Source organism: Ctenocephalides felis, unplaced genomic scaffold (assembly GCF_003426905.1).
Source record: "Ctenocephalides felis isolate EL2017-DRISC unplaced genomic scaffold, ASM342690v1 CF-g0.4_SCAFFOLD_01492, whole genome shotgun sequence".
Taxonomy (NCBI): domain Eukaryota; kingdom Metazoa; phylum Arthropoda; class Insecta; order Siphonaptera; family Pulicidae; genus Ctenocephalides; species Ctenocephalides felis.
In genome coordinates, this window is record NW_020537646.1 from 27639106 (window position 1) to 27663308 (window position 24203).

General features: G+C 27.4%; 1 protein-coding gene across 1 annotated transcript in view; it reads right to left on the reverse strand.

Annotated features, from left to right (window-relative positions):
- Positions 1-24203, reverse strand: part of LOC113371104 (opioid-binding protein/cell adhesion molecule homolog) — a 353176-nt gene that overhangs the window by 273369 nt on the left and 55604 nt on the right. Inside the window, exon 2 of the mRNA XM_026611749.1 lies at positions 19564-19626. The gene's annotated coding sequence lies outside the window, so the exon portion shown is untranslated. The remainder of the gene's footprint in view (positions 1-19563; positions 19627-24203) is intronic.

The following is a 24203-nucleotide window of genomic DNA, read 5'->3' on the forward strand; positions in this document are numbered from 1 at the left end:
AGCTGAGAGGTCAACAGACGTGCTAAATGGCACAATTTTGAAAAGAAATTAATGGTATATTACACCTGAATAAGTATAGTAGTTAACGCAATATACAAAATTTTATATATAAATTTCAGTGGAAATTTTTTTTATATATAAATTCCAGTTTTATATATAAAGTCCAGTGGAAGTGAGAAAAAAATAAGCATTTTATTGACCAAAGACCTATATTAAGAATCATTATAATAATTGCAATGATCTTGAAATGTTACTTGACATTAAATTGTGTGTAGGCATATCAAATAATTCCAAATATATGCGAACATTTTGTTGTGATCCCACGCATATCGAATATATTCAATATATTCGTTCAAATTAGCAAAATAAATGAAAAGACGGCGGTTTATATTATTTTCCATATCAAAGTTTATAAGAAATTTATTTCTTATTCGAATAAAATTTCTCGAGCAACCTTAAATATCACATTAAATTCACTCACATAACAATTTACAAATGTTCTAGAAAATTAATTTACGCTCTACTTTTGGGTATTATTTTTATATGTTTTGTGTGGGCATATCAAATAATTCCAAATCATATCGAATATATTTAATATGGCATATCGAATATATTTAATATATTTGCACAAATTAGCACAATAAATGAAACGACGTTTTATATAATTTCCCAAAACAACGTTAATAGTTTTATTTCTCATACGAATAAAATCTATTATGCATGTCCATCATATAAAATTATATTCAAAGACATAACTCGATATTTTTATAAATTTGAAAATAATGCAAAAACTTAATTTACACTTTAATTTTGAGTATAAAATGCTACATCATTTTCAAAATTAATATAGAAATATTTAGTGTACATTTAAGTGAACAGAATAAGATCTGGTTTTGATCAAAATCAGGTTTCAGTGATTACATAGTTATTCTGAATAAGAAATAATCAAAAAAAAGTACTTCCAATATTACAAATAAATTGTAAAACAAATATAAATTAGTGGTGCAGGGAATTGTGCTTTGAGGCAAATTACTAGAGCTTTCCGTACCAGAATTAAATACTCGAGCAAATATTGATAAGTATAATATAATATATTGTTTATGATATAATATATTATATATGATGTATTGAATAAATATTGATCACTTATTAATAACAATTGTTTTAAATATTGTTAAAGAGATTATTATAATTTCTATATATTATGTATTATTTTATTATGATCTTATCGCTCAAAACACTTAAAAATGTTGATATTTACAAGAGATGCCGAATGAATCCATCTAAGGAAATATTTCTTACAATTACAATAACGCATATGAAATACATACTTTTCTAAACTAAGTTGTAAGTTTAAAATTTATATTTGAACTATAAATCTTTGTATTTTTTTCTGAAAATTTTGATTACGATATAACTTAATATATAAATTTTGATTACTATATAACTTACGATTTTTGCGATTGCTATAACTTACCCTACAAAAACTTAATTATGATGATATAAAAAAATGTCTAAAAAATGTCTAATTTTAATGATCAGTAAGGAAATTTCCAGCACTGAATCATTCAGAATCCTTGTGATATTCATAGTTTTTGAGAAATGCAAATACTTAATTGAATTGCAAGAAAGATGAATAGCGCAAAGTTCATTATCCACATCTGTCGGATTAACTAACGGAAAACGTATGCCGGAACACATTTCAAAAGTCAGAACCAAATCCCTCTAGTCATATGCAAAACAGTGGTCTGCAATTAATTTAAGCATTTTGAAACAAATTTTCAACTTCGACAGACTAAACTAGGGCTTGTTTTGACCTATGTAACGTTCGTCGCATTGATTTGTTTGGGTGTTAACGTGTTAGCCCCTTTGCGGTGTTAAATCACTCGGCAAACATTCGACCGTCGCCTAGGGATGGGCGATATTTATGGATATTGTAGAAATATCAGTAGTGAGATGCAAATTATAGTTACGGATTTATAATATCGATCATTTGTTCGATAAATCACTATCTCAAATGCATTCATCAATTAGGGTATTTAATTTGGATAACTAATGATAAAAATTTATTAAGACTTGTGTCACTCTTCCGTATTATTATATATTATTATTAATTATAAAAAAACTGCGACTTTGTCCCGGCTTCATGGCTGCGTTTCAGACAGCTTGATATCAAGCAGTAGCAATATCTATTTTTACTGGAAAACATGAATAAGCAAGTATATGCAAGTATAAATAGCATTTTCTGGCACTTCTGCAGTAAATTAAATATATCATCAGTATTAGAAAACTGACAACAATTTCTTTGCTTTCTTTAAAGTCACTTAGTTACAGAGCATTGTCGCAACAAATCATTAATATCTAAGTTCTGATATTTTGGAAAAAAAATCACAGAACAGTTTGATCAGCAAATTAATGAACAGCATGATAAATGCATAAGACACAAAATATATGAGATATAATTTGAACACAAATTAAATTCAATTAATTGTCACTAACTAAAACTCCAGATATGTTCCAAGATGCTAGCTCACTAATATGTATATAGTAACAGTTGCATATAATTTTTTACATGGTCTTAGTGGAAAAAAGACTAGTAAATCCCATAAATTTACTTGCCAAGGATCTGATAATTGCGCATGCTACTTAACGTCTAATGAAAACTTGGTCTCATTAGACTTAGCTAGTTCACATCTGTTTAAGATTTAATTAATATAAACTTGAACCTAAACTCCAGTTGAGCAAAGCTTTCAACTTCCTTCACTATATAGCATAAAATTATTCAATGCCATCTTATGCAAATTGTATTTATATAAGAAAAAAAAAAGTCCAAAAAGAATGTAATATATCATTTATAACTATTCAAACTCCAGTAGTTCATATTTTTCTATTACTTCAATATTTTCATCGTATTATTTAAATAATTCTGAGATTAATAATTTCTGAGATTTTGAGATTTTAATTAATTTTAAATGTTTCATATGTTGATATTTTATTCCATATGAGCTTTGAAATAACCTTCAAATCAAAATCCTAAAAATCATGTGTAGTACAAATATTACAAGAAAAATGTAAGATATGATTTATAACTATACCAACTTCGTAAAATAATTCAAATTCTGGCCACTATCATTAATATAAATAATATTGAAGTAGTTTATATTCTTCTATAACCTTATTTTCATTCTCCTTATTTTTATTAGATTACTTAAATAATTTTGATATTTCGATTAATTTTGAATTTTTTATATGTTCATATTCGATATAATGAATATATATAGTACATATATTAACAAAAAAATATAATTTGAACGCAGTGAGAAGTAGTTTGTTTAGAAACTTAGTAACAATGTGAAAATTTGTCTATTTTTATTTGTTGAATAAAATATAAAATATAACGGAATATCGATTTTTGCATAAACTTGGTATGCAATTAATTGTTTAAATAGGGTACGCTTTCAAAATTGATTTACCTATGTGTGTTAAAACATTGCTCAAATGCTCCAAATGATCTAAAATTGTGCTTGTTAATATAATTTATTAATTTTTGCCCTAAAAATATAAGTAAAATATAAAGTATATATTTGATCAACTTAACGTTAGTTATGCACGCAATTTATCCATATAACGCGCTGCTATATATTATACATATAACGCGGTAGTAAGGAGGTATTATCATAATACCTTGCAAGTTGACATTATTATTATAATAATTAAAAAAAAAACAAGATGACTTAGGATGAATCTTTAGGATGTTCTAAATTCTAAAATTGGTCTAATTGTGTAAAAATCGATTTTGTTTTTTCGCATGTTAACAAAATTTAACACTGTTCAAGAACATGTTCACAGGAAGATTTTACAGAATTCTTTTTGGGAATAAAGCTGTTTGACCCCGATAATCATCGTTTTCCATCTTCAGCCAAACTTTAAATGAGTTTTTTTCAAAACTGACTTTTTTGATACGATACCAAACAATTTCTCAACTTCTACTGGACCGATTTAATTAAAATTTTAACAAATTCTTTTTTATAAATTTCTTTTCAGTATGAACTAATGATCACCCCAAAGTTTGATCTTTGCTATTTTTTTAAAAAAAATCGAGAATATCAAACAGTAAAAATATTTATCTTTAAGACAATCGTTATTTTGAGAAAACATTTTTTAACTTGTTATTCGAACATACAATTGCGATATTCTAGATTATTAATATAATATAATGATGGGTATGGTCAGGAGCCAATTTTTGTGAACCCCCCCCCATCTCATTGCCTTCGAGAATAAAAACTTTAACTATTTTTAATTTGTATTTTTTTATATTCTCAAAACATTAATAATTAACTTGTCATAAAATTATAGTAAAACTGATGTTCGTCTTTCTTTTACGGCCTATCTAAAATCGCATGAACCTTGTGCCGCTAGGCCAAAATTCCGACTCAACACTTCTATAAGAGCAGATATTCACTATGAATTCGACACAAAATCGATGTAAGTAATATGTTAGGTTCTGTCATCCCTACATAAACACAAAAGCGCGAAAACATGAATTCATATATGACTCCCGCGCATAAATATATTCTACTCCACGGCGACCGCCGCCGTGTTAAATGTGAGGCGCATGAGACATTGTTTCCTGGGACATGCCGGGACACATATTGTGCAGACGTACAAATGCCCCAGTGAAACATAACATAACTATACAAAATATTATATATGTAGGATGAAGTATAAATATGTAATGCACTACACGGAATTAGCCATAACTAAATTTTGAGATTTGATAGCAAACGTGTAATAAACCTACATAGGCGATACATTTAGAAGATTTTGTATCGTCTTGTCATCTCTGATAAATAGTTTTTCAAGTTGTTTTTCCGTTATTAACTATAATAAAAAAAGCTCGGCTGATCTTTACTAAATGCTGAGCAGCAAAATTCCCAACTGATATCTATGGAGCACTTATTAAGTTTCGATTAATTAAATCCGATTCTAAATTTTGAGACAGATTACTAATGATCCATGGTTCATAAGCAATAAGGAATTATCCGACGATAATCAAAATGAATTTATAAATACAGTTATAAAAATAAACAGTTTCAAACATTTTCAAAAACCAGAACGTCATTCAAATTATATAGTCACTCAGCTTCTTGAGACACCAATTTTAAGAGACTGAAAAAAAATTCGAGTCAGGAATTTGTGCTTTTTTTCGGGACAAAAAACTTTGAATTTGTGCACTAATATGAAGAAACAATGCGAATCCTGTAGCAATGCTAAATCAATAATAGTCCTTATTAATTTTTTAGATTTTTTAAATTGATGCAGCTGTTTGTGAGAAAACGTCGACAAAAGATCAAGTTTTGGCTCGCATATACACGCACATGTTCATACAAATTACTTTTCCAGTTTGGGTGTCAAAGAATTCAGAATAACTTAAAAGGTTGAAGAGACACAAACAAAGCTAGATGTTAACTAGAGTATATTAGATTTTCTGGCATACACATATAAGAGTTATTTTAATAAATAATAATACTGTTGTTTATACGTAAATATTAAATGCTTTGAAATAAACGATTAAATCAATTTGAAGCAGACATAATTTTTAGCAATAATTTTTATTAAAAACAAATTTAAATTTTATGAAATTATGTATGGGCAAATAAGGCAAATGTGCCTAAATTATCAAATATAATCTCACCAGTTACAAATGACAGTATTGAAAACAGATTATACAAAGCCAAAGTGTGTTCTTATGAATTTTTGATTATAAAATATATAAGCATATATAAAATATGCCATGTTTTGTTCGAAACATTCGAAATGTAATGGAATTAAGTATTCAATTGATGTTTATAAGAATATTTTCTTGAATTCTTCAAATCTTACAGTATTTTCTAATTGAAACATATATTTCATATCTGTTTTTGCTTATTCAGATGATATTCAGTAAAATCAATGGATAAAAGTCAGCTTGCCAAATATTTTCATGTGTTGTTATTCAGTTTGTTTTTTCATTAAATAAGATGTTTTTTGACAATTAGTTTAAAAAGATTTCATTCATTCCCTAAAACTAGAGAATAGTAACAAAGCCGTTGCAAGTATTTTTTTAAACAAAGTATTCGTATTAATATTATAAATATTTTAATGCACATAACATTAAATTTAATTTTGTCCAATTCCTATATACTCTCATAAATCAATGGACCAGATTCTGCACAACTGGTCAGCAGGTGAATATTTACTTATATATATATATATATATATATATATATATATATATATATATATATCAAAATGCTGAAAAATTTTGAGGTTTTGTTTTTGACTCATTTCAATAATACCATATCAAAAATTTTCTTTTCGACAATACTATTAGCACGTCAATAATATGTCAAGAAAATTCCATTCAATCATCGAATTCAAAGGATGCTTGTTAATAAAAATTTCATCTATTTTTCACCCATTGAATGTAAATAATGAGGGCTTCTTTAACGATTTTCTTCTTCGCCCAATTAAAGAATTCATGAATAAACATACAAACCACTTGCCGTCAATTTCCTCGATCCTTCGCCCTCATTACCATTCATCTTTTGATAGCAAATTACCGATATGAAAAAAATTCAACTTTTTCTTGTTGTATTACAAATTGTATTCATAATTCTATTATCGGCCAAGAATAAAACTTTCTGAGACAAAAGTTACAGCGTGGGATATCGAATATCATTTGTGGGTTTTCTCGATTCATTACGCATTCTGCTTTTATAATTAAATTAGCGCTGTACAGTGGAAGCCTTATTAAATGCCATTGTGTAATATTTCAGTCATATGAATTTATAAGACAAAGTCATTTTAATTATTTTGACCCAATTTTGAGAATTAAATGCAATTGGGTCGTAGAATTATTTCTATTATTTTGTAAGAACCATTTCATTAAAGAACAGCGTTCTTAACTATTCCGCAGAAACTATGTAAAAGTTTTCACCAATATATGTAGTTAACAAATTAGTTAATACTAAAGTTACAGCTTTCTACTCAAATAATTTTAGTAAAGTTAAAACTGACATTATTATTATCTTTTCAGGCAAATTTTCAAAATGTTGGCCTATCTATCTCTATAAAAATGATAAATAAATAGGTGGTAGATTTGGCACGCATACCCAAATACTTGTCCAGCTATTGGTGTCAAATGATTCAAAATGACTCCAAATAATACAAAGTAGGCAAAACTTTGTTTCTGGCAAAAATATTTATCTTCTTCCCGATATTAAAAAATAATAAAACCATATTGTTCATTCTGAAATTCCAAATGGTTTGAAGTATAAAAAACTACTGCTTTGAAGTAAATATAATTTTGAATAATAATTTTCTTTAGCAAAAAGGTTCTTAAAGTTTTTCATATGTCCTTTTTTGCCTCATGAGCAAGGCGAGAAGAGACAGCCCGGAGGCAAACAGATCCAACGTCTTTTTTTAATTTTAAATGTATTTTACAAAGTAATAGCTACATTATTTAACCAATATGAAATCCAGTAAATTTAATTGGAATATATTTTACAAATATTTTATTGCATATAACTTTGATCTAGTATTTTGATAGAAATATTTACCAGCAGAGGTCGAATAGCTATTAATTTACCCTTTGAAAATTGCTTTTTTTAACTTATGGACCGATTTTGTAAAATAGACCAATGTTATGGCAAAGCTACTAAATACAGCAAATTCCATGTATTTTCTGTGCGACCAGGCATGGATCAGGCGTTTTACACATAAAATGTTACTTCACTCACATGTTATCCAGCAATGTCTCAAAGATGCAGTTATAATAACATCGTTATAGTTTGCTAAAAACTATGTCGGCAAAAACAACATTAGTGCTTAAATTTTTAGAATTAGTTTCAGAAAACAAATGAAAATAATAAAAGTTGAATTAAAGTTTACAAAACAACAACAATCATGAAAGTTTAGTCATAAACCAATTTCATATATACCTGATAAATTTTCAAATAAGACGTGTAAACTGTTTAATTTTTTAACAACTTAAAGCTTATAAAAACTTATAAATACATTGCAGTATGCATGAAATTAGTCAAATTTCCAAATCAATCAATTTTTTGATCAATCTATCAAAAATCTTGGTCATAATACAAGACAACAATTAACATGTAATTGCAAAAATAAAGTAAAAGTAATATGCAAATTTTAACTTGGACCAATTGCACATTGGTTCATCTCAGACTAATACAAATATTTTGAGATTGTTATACATATAACAGTTTTGGCATACTTTGGTTCGTACAATTGGCCTAATATTAATATCTAACAGGAAAAATAATTTTTGTGCACTTAATCCTAACAGCATTTAAGCAATTATCTTAAATTCAAAATATAGCACTTTTGCCATCATCTGAAAAATAATAAAATGGCAGAAAAGTGAACTAATTGAACTGACTGACTCACTAACGAAATAAATAAAATTCATATTTGTTTGACCTCTTTCTGCACGGAATCATAAAAATAAATATCCAACTATGAGTGATGAATTCATTAATACAGCAGCTCGTAAAAGAATATGAGAACATTTTATAGATTTTTATATATATATATATATATATATATATATATATATATATTATTTATCGGGCGTAAAACAGAATATATAAAGATATTATCAATAGAGTAACCTCCGTTTATAAGGCGACGAACAGTATGCAAATTTTCGCATCATTTGATAAACGTCAAACACATAAAAATGATAATAGGAAGCGGCAGTAAGACGTGCAGTGTATGAAAAATACATGTTGATATTGGAGAAGAAAGAAGCTTATTTTATATCTTCATATGACACTAAAAAGTTAAAAAGAATCCTAAAAGATAGTTATTTTAGTGCTTGGTAACATATTATTTGGTATAATAACTCAACGCATATAATGAAAAAATGATAAATTAATAATATTGTGACGATAATTGGTATGATCCCCTGGAAAATTAATATTATTGCCAGAAAAATATCAACTTCAGGATACATCACCACTAGCCAAATTTTAATTAAAATATCAGATAAAAATAGCCTTGGGATTGAATTTTATATGATGGTTTCATCCAAAATCAAGGAAATTATATAATTTTACCGGTTTTGGATAAAAAAATCTAGATAAAAATATTCGAAAGTGGTTAGCTCAGGTTAGCTACTGAGTTGCATTTCAATAACATCAGATTAAGGGATGATCTCAAAATAAAACCATATAAACTTATAAACCATATATTGATCAAATTGCTATTAAATTAATGACTAATATTACAATTTAAATTGAAATTCACTTACAATGATAATTTGATTTTATTTACCAAAATATACTTGATATGATAACTGATTGAAGGTATTAATAACGAAATACGTCTAATGTGTTACATGTCAATAACAATGACAACTCCCTTTATAATCGACTGGACCGATTTCAAAAATGTAAAAGCATTACGATCAGCCAAGTTGTTTCTTTGTTAATAGCAGAAAAGTGAAAAAAAATTCGTCCGTGTTTTAGCCCGCAATTCTGAATCAATTTTGAAAATTCAAAAACCGTTCGATAGATATTGGGAGTCGACCTGATTCGTTTTTGGAAAAGATCGGCCGAGCCGTTTTATTGTAATATAGTGTTAAATTTTTGTTTTGACAATTCTTATGATTTTTTTGGCGGTAGATACCATAGTCTTATAGATCATACTAAAATATTACAGACCTACGACAACTCGTTTAGCTTTAAAAATTCGTCAAAGTTTGCAAAAAGTAGTATCGTTTTTTGGCATTTATCAAAATTAGACCTTTCATCGACGTTTTCTCAAAAACGTCCGAACTGATTTTAGGAATTTAAAAGCCATTTGATGCATCTCAATGAGGTCTATTGTGTGTCAGTTTTGTGCGATGATCTGCGTAACCGTTTCTTTGTAATTTGGATAAAAAGTGTTAAACCTTTCGTCCACATTTAAGCTCATCCTGCCGAACCGATTTTAAAAAATCAAAATCTGTTCGAAAGATATTAGTTGGGAATGATACTGATTAGTTTTAGGTGAAAATATACCGAGCCGTTTTCTTGGAATTAACTGTTGAAGAAAAATATCTAAGCCGATTTTAATGGAACTTTTTTTGTCGTTATATATCATGGTCTTATAGAAATTACTGAAATATGACGGCCGTACGACAAGTATTTTAATTTCAACGTTTAAACATCAACGTTTAAGAAAATGAATAGTTTTTTTTGACGTTTGTTAAAATTAAAATTAGACGTTTTACTTTGTATAACGATACAGTACTTGGTTTTAATGAGCATACTAAACCATTGGGGTCTCCGAAAACTGGCTCAATTATAAAAAATATTGATTTGTAAAAATTTGCTTTTAGAAAATACTTCGAGATAACGCGATCGTTCGTTTTTAATTATGTGTAATAAATCTACTGGGAATACTTTTAATCACTCATAAATTAATTTAGATTTTATTGATCAAGTCGATTATTTACACATATCCCGAAGTTCATGTAACTTCTCTCAAGGCAAAATACAAAATACCAACTAGTATAGTTTTTTAATCAAGTATTATCCAAAGTGATTAAATTACATCCCGATACAAGACATTTAAAGCAATTACCACCTAGAACAATAAATATCCCAAACGTCACAAACTATCGGAAAATTTCCCTCAAGTTATATACGGTTCACATCAACAATGCAATAGAATGCACTCATGCACACATCACACATTAACATACACTTCTATGTAAAGTATTTCACACACGAACCCGTCAAATGTATACAAATGCCTGCGTCTTCTTCACACATATCCGAGCCAAGTTACACACTCGGTATTATACATATGTGTACAGAAGAGAATGTATACAGACGTACAAATAGCATTCTAGAAATTGCACTAGATACCGAACTTCATCTGAAGCAATCTAAGTTTAATGCAGTCACAATCTTGAAGCAAAAACAATGAACACTGGCTGCTTCCCAGATATCGGCAAAAAGTTGTGGCCCGAGACGACGTGTTTTGATACAGTTGTTTTAGGCATTAATTAAGGCGAGAGAATAGCGCTATTATGGGTTCGGTTTAGGTGCATACAATTAAGCAATGGGTTATTTGTAATCAATTTCAGTCAGTTTAAAGTTTTTGTAATGAAAATGCACCATAAAATAGCAAAGAGCTCCAACAATCATTTTATTCTCATGCATTTTTCAACTTGGCCATTCAGCTTTTTAACTTTTTTGAAGCAAATTTTGTTTTATAAAGATGTTTCTATGTTAAATACGAAATTGGTTACAGCAAAATGACTTGAGTATCTCAATGATATGTCTATAAAAAAAAACTCGCCGATCTTTGAACTTTAATCATCATAATATCTAACAATGCTATGTTATCTTATGATCTACTTTTCTGTATAACTAACTGGTGTAGGAAATCGTGCCATGAGGCAAGTTGCTGGAACTTCCCGTACCTAAATAAACAAATCCTAATCAATTGGATGTAAAATAAAGGACATAGTCTGATATTCATAAAAATTATATAAACTGAATTAATAAGTTTAAATTTAATTTTAAGTTTAAATAAAATGATTTATTTGAAGTATATAAGTGAAATTAAAACTTTAGCTAGAATTAAAATCTGGAATATTTTCGGAATATTTTTTTTTCTTTAGCAAAAGCAATTGTTTTGTCAACACAAACAGAAAGTGTTTAGAATCATTCAAATAGGATGTTTAGTGTGCTCAAAAACTGATTTTTTTTTTGCACATTTTGCTCGATATCTTCAAAACGGCTGGACCTGCATTTACCAAAAACTAATCAGCACATCTTCCTGTTAATACGAATCGAATGTTTTTTGAAACATTCAAGTTGGTTGATCCGTGCGCCCAAAAACATGGACAAAAATTGTATCCATACATACATATAGACACATCCATTTTTTTAAGGTATGCCAAAATATTAAGAAACCTTCTAAACCTTTTGGAGATTTTTGGATTTTTGGACAATTATAATAACCCACTCTACGGGAAGTTAATTTTTTTAATAATTTTTAATTAATGAATTAAAAAAATGTGGATCAGCAAATTAGTCATTTTTTTCTAGTTCCAAAGAAATGCCAGTCCTTATCGAATTTTAAATAATTGGTTCAAAAACTTTGACGATTATCTGAAAAATATCTAATTTTGACCCACAAAATCCCAATTTTTAGTGTCAAACAAATCAGAATCACTTAGAATATCAAAAAACATAAGAGTAACAATAACATATCGTATTTTCTATCAGAATCCAAGATGGTAAATATATACTATTGTATTTGATTTTAAAAATAAAATTGAAGTTTGTGACTTCCTGCCATTCTAAAAATTTGATCAAAAATGTTTCAGATGTTTTTTTTTATATATTAGAACACTATAAATCCTAAAAATAATTAGGAATATTAGAATCCTAAGTACTTTTGATTCAGCCGTTATGCATAATAAGTGGTTCTGCAAGATAGACGACTATTTCATAATTTTATAAGAGAAAAATAGTCAATAGTTTTAACTATATACAGGGGTAAGTTAGGTTATATTAAGATAGGTTTCAAAACTGAAAAAAACTCACAAACATGATATGGATAGATATTCTTAAACAAATTTTCAAGCTAAAATATGAACGTAGAAGTTCAGAGAAAAAATTTATTCAAACTGGACCATTTATTCAGAGCTTATGAAATCAATCTCAAGTTTCTTATTTATAAGCTTTAGGGTAGTTCTCTGCTCTAAAATAGTTATATTTAAGTATATTATAAAAATTACAGTTCTCAAGCATTTTGTAGTAAAAGCGTGCATTTGCATGATAATCCTTTAAAAAGATCAATCTATTTGAACTCAGATTGCTATGGACTTTGGAATTTTGCTTGGAACTGTGAAGGTTTAAGCAAACACTGATTTATTCACATCTTTCAAGAAATAGAGAAAATATCTTGGGGCATGCAGATAATATAGAATGTCATTTTTACAAAGCATAAGATGAAGCTTTTAGTACAAATGTCATAGAAATATGATTGGCAAAAAAATTCAGCTGGAAATTTGTTAGGAATGTATGAGATTTTTGTGCTATTAGATCTTTATACCAAATACGTTATATATTAAAAAAACATTTTAAAAAAATTGCAACTATATCCTATAGTTAATTATATACGTTATATGTATCACATACAAGATTGAATTCCTGGCCTTAGTTGAAATTCTATTTAGTCAAGTGTTACAATTATTCACAATTGTCCAAAGTTTGACGTAATTACTGTAAATTGAACAATGGCTCTGGCATTTAAGATCAAATGTTGAGAACTTGTTTTCTATAAAACTGCATGATGTTGTATCAGAGCGTAATTACCTATTTATATTTCTACGTCTAATCCAAGTTTTCTTCGCGTGCACTTTGCAATGTGTAAAGCGCTTGGCTAAAGTAGAACTTAAGAGTATTTTTATTGGAGTCGTCGCGAATTACACTATTAACTCACAACTTATGTGCTAAAGACTCTACACGAATATTTACGTTCAAAGTTTTAACTTGGCTTTTATAAATAATATTTCATTTGCCAAGGCCCAAATTACATTGCAAGAATATGGAATACAATACCAGGCAAGTAGTTATAGAAAGAATCATAGCGCACTATTTTTGCTCCATGTAAATATCTGTTTTTCTATTTTATAGTTTTAAATAATTTTATATAGTTTTATATAGTTATGAAATAACTAAAATTAAATTTATATAGTTATTAAATTAAATATAATTTTATATAGTTATTAAATTAACTATACCATATTATAAAAAATTATTAGACTTATTAGAGACCAGAAGATTATGATCATATACCATGTATTATACAACGGAATAAATTGTTTTTGAACTCAAATTTAAACTTTTTCAGCTTGAGTCAAGTATATTACTTCCTTGCGAGTATAAATAAGTTGATATTTAAAAATAAATTTAAATTAATATTACATGAGTACAAAAATATGCATTTATAGGATATAATTTACAACATTCATAATCTGTTCTAGATTTATCAATTAAACCAAATAAAATCTTTGTTAAAAATCAAAATATTATGAATTTTTTTGTATTGACGATAATAAATTAAATATGAGATCAATTTCGTCATGCTACCTAAAATATTAGAAAAGTATACAACTATACTGAATTCCTTGATGTACATTATTTTTATTTAATTTTAAGTATTTTTCAAATTTGTTATGTTTAATAGCTTAAGGAAATGAAATGAATTGAATTATATTATATTATTGAATTTATATTTCATAAGATAAAAATTATCTTATGTCTTTCCATAAATATTTAGCTATTTATACTAAATATCAGCGTCTATAACTGTAACCCTATTTCATTCTTGTTTTGAACACACACATTAAAAAAGTATATTATATGAAAAACAAAAATTAGTTTGTATTTTATTACATTACATACGTTCAAAAAAAATCCAAAATCAACCCTTATTTTTGGGTCAATGCACAAAACATCAAAATTCATTTTAGAGGTATGGTTTCTTCAGCAAAGTATCTTACTTTGATCACTAGAATCCGAAAATCATATGTGCCTAAGCGACTTTTCTTACTCATACAAATCGACCCGCTCTAATATATATATATATATATATATATATATATATATAAATATATATATAAATATATATATATATATATATATATATAAATATATATATAATATATATATATATATATATATATATATATATGTATATGTATATTCATTCTTTCAATTTACGCAGAAATGTGCAGGGGATTATTAAAAATGGACAGCCAGATAAATAGATTAATAGATGGAATATTAAATATTTAAACAGGCAGCTGACATATAGATGGATTTAAAATAGACATGATAGAAAGATAAAATGTCAATATTATATTTCTGTTCTGGGTATTGATCAGTCTTGGATGAAAATTACAAGTTGGTAATAAAATTTTCTGATAATTATGCTATAAAGCAAATTTGCTAAAAATAATCAAAGTGAAACAAAAAACATTAACCAAATGTGTATGTGCTCATTGTCAAATATGTGATAAAAGAGGTTTAAGCGATCGACACTAGTGAATATGGAATTTTGCCATAAGGCAAATTGCTAGAACTTTTCGTACCGTAATTGAACATGTAAATTCATAAATGATTAGTCGGTTGATCTGTGCTTGCGAAATCATGGACAAAAATGTATCCAAACATACATTTTGCAATCTTCGAAAAAAAGAAAAACTAATGAGGCCGATTAGGATAAATGTTTTATTAAGTGTAATTTTCATTATATTTTAAAGCCTCCCCTTTTTGTCGGAGCAAAAACGGTTTTTGTTGGTATTATTGATATTGAGTCTAACATACCCAGACAAAAGACTTAGTTTGCTATGCGTAAATGTATTTCCTTCGCTAGAAAAAAACACGCACATAAACATTTATTTTTTCTAAGGTATGCCTAAATGTTCAGAAGACTCTAAAATTAATTTCATCAGATTGTTGTGCAAAGACTAGAACTTAACCTACGAGAAGTAAAAAGTTCACGTATTAATATTTATTTAAAACTTACTCATTACATATAATGTGTTAAGGCACTATCCAATTGCCTTAATTATGTTTCCTATGATCCCATTTACATTTACAACATTTCAAAAATAAACTTATGTAATCCGTACAAACGCTTGAATTCTTAACAACAATCGACATATAAAAATAAATTAATTCATCAAAATAGTTGGAGTAATAATGTGCTAGATTATAATATGTGCCCAGTATAGCGACTAAATAAATACTCACTTATAAATTAAAATATATTATAAATTATCAAAGCTCTGGAAGGAAAAGCTTTCAATGAGAATGAATTAAGCTCATAATGAAATATAAACTTATTACATTTATATACACAATGTAGGATTTACCTACGATTCGTATTAATGCGGATTATATGGTCAGTAATAAATATTAATTAATTTTTCAAAAAGGTAAATGGATTTGTAATCAAGCTAAATGTGTGCAAAAATAACTATACTTTCGTATTATAGATTTACAATAAGAAATGTATTGAGAAATACGAATTTACTTAGGCTATTGTAGAAAAAAATTAATACGCACGTACATCCAGTGCTTACTTAATCGGTTAACCGGGTGTGTGTTGTTTCTATTATTTCATATGTTTATATTCTATTGATACTAAAGGAATAAAAATAAAATACATATTGATTATTAATATTTTTATAAAAAAGCACAAAACTAGTACAAGTTTAATAGTCGATCCAAATATACGACTCATACGCACTTCATTTTTGAAGGCGCCTTTATGCGTGCTGCTCTATTAACAGGTCAAAGTAAAAAATATAGTAATTATAAATATATTTAAAATAATTTTTTAACAAAAATATTAAAAAGATACTTCAAATTTAGTTCATAACAATCAATTACTATTGTATCTCAAGAATTAAACAATACTGCTGTGTGCCCTGAGGAAAAAATGAAACAAAACGCAACAACAGGAAACGAGTAAAAAGAAAGCCGCCCGTTTCGACGAAATATGCGCACATGTGCCAGAAAAATGCAAAACACGACATGGCTTCGTTATTTTCTTCCGGATTCGACGATTTCCAGCGATTTCCCGGCGACTGGAGTACGGCGGCGCTGCTGGTTGAAAAATGGTTTCCGCGTCAAGTGGAAAAATAATAACCGGTCACGTGTTCGCCCGAACTAGCCCGTGTGTGGGTTAGCAGGAGTGTATAAAGTTTTCAATGCGGGAAGCTCCGAATAGCATGGAGCTCGTATTTTATGTTTTAAACAATTAAATTGTGAAAAATATAGAGCCGGGCTTGTTTGTTCGGCTAAAGAAATATAGTTATAACAATATGTTTGTACATGCAAGCACTAAATATATTTTAAAATTTATGTACAGAAAATTGAATGAGAAAACATTTTTGTGTTGTAATATACGGAGTACTCATTGTCAGTAATATTTGTTGAATTTTATTGACTTAAATTATATAATTGATTTTTCAAAGATGATTTTTTCCAAAATGAATCAAACATATTTTTGAAATAAGCAGTTTAAAATAAATTTACCTATTTTCTTCATAATGCTTTTCATAATCATTCTATATTGTAACACTTATGGCTGTGATTGACTATTTTAAAAATTATCTTGAAAAATATAAGTTGGGTTTGAGTAAAACTATACATGCAAAATATCAATTTATACTAAAAATTAGCTTATATATATATATATATATATATATATATATATATATTAGGGTGGTCCTTAACAAGGACATTTCGAATTTCTTTGCTCCCTAGGGCGCTAATGCTTCCAAATAAATAAAAAATGAATCTCTGATAGTATTAGCTCTCAATATAAACATTTTTATAGAGCGCACGCCAATTGAAAGTATCTTATATTTGTTATTAACATACGTCATTAAGTAAATTGTTGCGCCATATGTATAGTATTCTTGAACTCAAATATTATGACACATAAGAATATTTGTAAACCACTTAACCTCTAATTAAATCCAAGTGGGCTGTTCTATAATATTTATTCATCATAGAATCAAGATAATAATTTGAGTTTCAACATCAGCAATTAAATAAATATTTTGCTGCAAAATTAATCTTGATTCCATGATGAAGAGGATTTATTCAGAGGTTAAGTGGTTTATAATCTAAAAATATGCATTTTGTCGTTTTTCAAATTCTAGTTGGACAAAAGTTTTTTACGAAAGTTTCTAAAACTGTTTTGATCTGCAATATATTATCAATTATTATCAATAATTTGATCAAATAAAATTCGCTTCAATAAATTTTCTTGACTCACTTCATAATCGTTAAAAGTTACTATTGAATATTTTGTGCTAATTATGATGACCATTCTAGTCTCATATTGAAAACTCACTGTCACACATTGATATGAATTGAATTGATCCGGTTCGTTTGGACCAATTTTGTAGTGAATAGATTATATTAGTTTAAATAGTTTAGATCAGATTATATTAGTTGATAACGGAATTGTATAAGAAGTTTGTGATCCAACAAAATGCTGAAATATTGAAATAGTACACTTTTTGCGTATAATGCCAAAAGATAAGATGTAATTAGGTGTTATAGCAGACAGAATAAAGATATTATGTTCAGTTTAAAATTGTTGTATAATTAGATAAAATTATACGTCGTTAAAGATTGATATATAATGTTATACGTGTGAATGTTGAACGTTGAATGTTGAAACATGTAAGTTACTTCGTTGAACGTTTAGATAGTACTTGTTACTTACAGTTAGATAAAGTTTGAGCTATTACCAATCTTATTTCGTTATAGTTTCAGTTGATACTAATTTACAAAGTTTAAATAATTTTATATCATTTTTCTGATCGGTCTGTTTTTATGATTGGTCAGGCGACTACTCCTTACATTCATCATCCAAGCTAATAATATTCAACTGTGATTTAGGTGCGTCCGATTTAGAGAACATAATTTCTTAGAAGGACGAAATAATGATTGATGTACTATTTATGGAAAGGATAACTCACAATATAAGATAATTTGATATTTGATACTTTGAAATAGTGCAATAAAATTATTGGGTTTCTTTATTGGTATCATGTATAAAGATTATTAAAATATATATATATATATATATATATATATATAATTTTATTAGACCACGGTGTCTAACCAACGGTGTTAACACACAACATTATTCAAAAAATCAAACCCCACCCAAAAGTGAATTGTTAGTTGTTGATGTACTAAATGTTTTTAAATGGTATTTTTGCATTCAATAAAATTGCAATTGTTTAAAAAGCATATAGAATGTATGTGTGCACAATTCGGTATTTATATTTATCAATTTATAAATACATCCTGTGTTCTGCAATACAGAACGATAAAGTCAGTTTAAAATTAAATTGGTTACCTTTTTATAATTTTTTATGTGCACATATTGCACACTACAGTTTGCAATGCGTTTTGCAAAATATATTGGTATTTTGTAAGTGTGTATGTATAGGTTTATTTTATATATACATATAAACATATTTGTTCGATGCTATTTAATAGGACATACGGACATAAAACACATTAATTGCACAATGCTCCATCTATATACATTGCGAGTATCTCTGAATAAAGCGTCGAACATTTTTATCGTTTGAACTGAGAGCAATTGATCAATTGAAATGGGATTCTAAAAGAGGAACAAAAACGCCCCTTAACGAAAAAAGTATAATAACGAAGAACGGACTACGGCAAGAGCACTAGAGGGGATTAAGGGTGAAGTATTGCGGGAAAATCTAGTACAAAACTAGTATTAATGAAGCTCTCAAATTCTATAAGTACATATACCACAAGAATAAGCCAACTCTCTGGTGGGTACTTTCAATGGTGACTATATGTTGAATTTTAATATTTGTCGATCTTTTTTTAATTATTGATATTTCTCGAACTGATTTTTGTTTTCAGTAATTTATTCTGAGTGTGTAGATATGTTAATATAAAAAAAAAATTTGCTTACCTCTATTCCATTGCTCTGGTTCATGTGGTATTACTCTACTACTAGGTCCAACAGCGGATAAAGCTGAAAGAAAAAAAAATTTATTTAATTTTACTGATTATTAAAATAAAATGTATAATAATATTTATAAACATTATTAAAGTATAATAACCTTGGGTAATAAGCTCATTTCAACTATATAATGTAATTGAAACTATTCAATGAAATACATGTTTTACAACTAACTATTTAATGATATGTTTAGAATGTAACTTTGATAGGCATATAAAACATTTATGGTAGATATCAATTAAAAAACTAAATGACGGTATATATAATATTTTACAACATTATTTGTTACTGCAAGTTTACCTGTACAACATTATAAATATTGGCACGAAACCCATAAAAGTGTAAGCAGAATTTGTACTTATTATTAAAATCTTTATAAAATATCTCACAATTTAATTTGCATATGTCTAATGATCATGTTTGACCGCAAAAATGGCTTTTTTCAACTGTTTCTAGAAGAAAATACGTGATTAAATTAGTAAATAAATATTTGTATATTGTTCATTCAACTAAAATTCTAAATGAGAAATTAAAAAGTATCTGTTATGGAAGTGATAAAATAATATATATAAATATAATAATATTTTTCATATTGTAATTAGTGAGAAGTCGAAATATTGTTATTTTATTGAATTTTTGAAGCCGCTGGATACCCGCCTTTGCAAAAAACTGATCATCAGGTCTTCCCATCAATAGAAATAAAATGTTTTTGTGCATTCACGTCGGTAGATCTGTGCTCTTGAAATCATGAACAAAAAATTGTATCCGAACATACACATACACACAAGCGCACATATACACCCAATTTTCTAAGGTTGGCCAAAATATTCAGAAATCTTTGAAACGTTAAGATATGCAAACAATTTCATTTTCGATTATTCGCGATTACTTTAACTTACACTAAGGTAGGCAAGTTAATATAAAAAAATCAATTATAAAACCACAATAACAAATAAATATTATAAATATACTAGTTCAAAAATATTGCAGCAAAATTTGTCTCATAATCAGAACGTTCTATAGGAAACATTCCTAAACACAAGTGGTGGATGTCGTCTATAAATGACGCTCTTAGCGAAAGGGTTGTTTCATACTATATGTTTTTATTAAACATTACACATTGACACAAATCTTAACAAAACTTAACAAAAATTATTAAAAATTATCATTTTTTCTTCGATTATAATACTGCAAATTTTATTTCCATTAATTGGAGATCGTGGAAACTTTGCAGACAACGAAAGTAAATTAGCTAAAGTGCTAATTTAAATAATCGATGTTTTTTTAATTTATAGAAAGGTAGAATTATGTAATATGTTAAGGAATTATGTTGTTTAATCATGTTCTAATGCAGTCTTTAATTTAAATAAAAAAAAACAAATTTCTAAAATGGTTTTATAGCTTTCATAAATCACATGGCGAACCTATTAGCAATAGTGTTAATTAAGTTGCTTTAAATATTTATTCAACTATTGAGTTATTTTTCAACTCATTTCATTATGATACACAAATATAATTTCTCTATTATGACAGAATTATAAATCAATAAAATTACTAAATGTCCTTAACTGGACAGTTGTAAATAAAGTAATTGATAAAAAAATATAAATTTACTGCCTTAGTTTGAAAAGCGAGATTTATAGGACATTCTAGTCTTAAGTTTTTATAAAAAAAAAATTGTCGATTTCTAGAGACTGCAAACTATAGTCTTGTACAATATTAGCCTGTATGTAGTCGTAATTTGAAAATTAATAATAAAAAATAATATTTCTACAACAACACCTTCTTGTGTACATTATACCTAAATTCAGGCACGAATTTCGTATGTAGGTCTACGGTTGTTTTATAGTGACAAGTAACACAGACAAAGTGCAATGAGTATTTGTGCTAGCAAGAATAATTAATTAAAATGTGATATATAAACCAAACTACACGTTAATATATCAAGCCGGAGTTGGTGCGCCAGTCGGTGCGCGGTTGTCGGCCAAATACTATCTACGACCATCATATAAATAAACCTCCACGTACTGTAAATTGTTTCTTTTCTTAAATGAATATAATATTAAATATATTATAACCATTTCTACAAAAAAATCACTAAATATTATGTAGAACATAACTGAGAACACAGCGCTAGATTCTTATAAATGAGTTGGTGCACTCAGAATAAATGGAAGGTCATTTATTTTCTTTCTTTAATTAATTAAAATTATTCACTGCAATAGAGAAAAAAGCAAAAAGAGCGCACTCTGAACATTATTACAAAATATTTTGTAGTATTGGTAAATATATTTTCTAAAAGTAGTTGAAAATGAAGTATAACACCAATAATGTATAAAGTATAATTATAAGAATGGATAGTACTGCTCTAGGGCAGTTTCGTGAGCTGAGTAGAACTCGAACTCGATCCAGGCAAGAATGCTGCAAGAGATATCTCATTGCCGTTTCACATCGCAGTGCACAAAATAAGCTATTTTAAATTGCAAACAAAATTTTCATCAATATTTTTAAGTAAACATTGATATCACTACTGCATGATATCAGGTTATCCAGAGCGGTTGTTTAAACTGACGACCAGTCAAAAAAGTGTGCTTAACGATACACCATGAAACACCTTATGAAGTGTAATAAAATTTATTCTAATACATTTAGTTATAATTTTAACTTTATATATAACTAAATAAATATTCCTAGGGTAAACTTGAAAATAAAAAATTGATGCTATTTTTAATTACAATTCAGAATCCATATTGATTATGATTATTATTAAGAAAAATTACGTAAACATGTTCTGAAACAAGCGGAATCCTTCTCATTTAAAACCATTTACTAATGTATGTAATACATATGTAATGTTCATAATTATATCTTTCAAAAATAAATGAGAAATCTAATATAACCTATTCAGTTTACAAAATATAATATACTCAATACAGGAATGAAAATTGTTCTAGTGATAATATCAATATCAATTATAAAGAGATAATATTAGATAAGAGGACATTAGATAACATTGCACACACATGATATGTTAAATTAAAAAGTGGTTTATAATAAATTAGTTAAATACGTTCTGGATAATGCTGAGTAATTATACTTTTCGTATTAAAAAAATTTTTTTTTTATTTATTTTTTTAAATTTATTAAAAAATATTCATGTTAAACCAGCTACTATCACATTTTATACTCTATTGTAATATTCGTGAATACATCTTTTAACAATAAGATTGAAAAGAAAAGCGCCACTGGATTTAAGTCATACTCTCCTGTTAAAAAATGGAAATAACTTAGTCATTATTTATAAGAAAATATTTTATAAGTAAATAGTTAAAATTATATAATTATCAATAAAATATTGTGAATATTATATCGAATGGGAAAACAATTATTGAGTTGTTCTTCCAACATGCACTTTTAGTATACAATGTCTCTTTACTATTGTAAATGCCACAAATTTATTAAATGTCCTTAACTGGACAGTTGTAAATAAAAGAGATAGTAAAAAAACTATCACCAACAGTATATAAAGTATAAAATAATCTATAGAACAATTATCATAGTTACAATTAAAATATCAGTTTAAGATTTTTGTTATTTCCATGTAATTACAATCCACCTGGCAAGGCATTCAGTAATTTTGGTAACGTATGTGTAAATATAAGATTTCAAAATGCTACCCAGTAGTAGTCATTTAAAGTTTGATAATGGATGAGATAAAATTATAGAACAGTAATAATAACTGTATATTATATTTCATTTATCAGTTCAAGAAATAAAGCTGAGTTATAAGTTCACTGCATAAAGTCTAATATTATATAAACAAAAAACATACTAAATATTTAAATATGTTCTGAAACAAATATCTTGCATTCACTAGTTACTAATACGGTCCTCTATAAACTTATATATAATACCTTATTATTCAATCAAGGTTCAGATATTTTTGAAAAAGCAGATAATCTATTTTTTATTCCATTTTTTGTGATTTGAACTTTAGGTTCATTCATACAAATTGGAATAAGAGTTCAGACGTTCAAATTAATAAAGCACTTCATCTGAGTATCTCATATTCATGAACTTCAATAGACATTTCCGAGCCTTATGTTATAAAATAGAACGAACGAATAGCCAGAACAAAAAAAATACATTCGAATAGAATCATAACCATGAAATAGCAAAGACAGAATATCTGCCCTGCTTGGAATAAGAAGATTTCAAAGAGCGCTTGTTGAAGCAGTCATTATGAGAAAAATCCTTTTGTGGATTTGAGATTTTTATCAAATTAACAACAACTCAAAAAGGAAAAACCGCTTCAGAGAAATATGAAATATGGAGAAAGCGTACTGGTCGAAATAAAAAGAATTTAAGTGCCCCAGGAATTTTCATATGCATTTTACAAAAGGTGTCTACCTCACGTTATATATATTCTGAAGGAATTGCACAGAATAATGTGAGCTTTTGTGCTGCATTGTCGGCGTACTGCAAAAGTTCTCTGTTGTTCCTTCTTGCTGTTTCAGATGCATTTAATGTTGTTTTTCTTTTGAATACGATTATATCCTTATAACTCATATCTCAGCGGTTTCCACGCA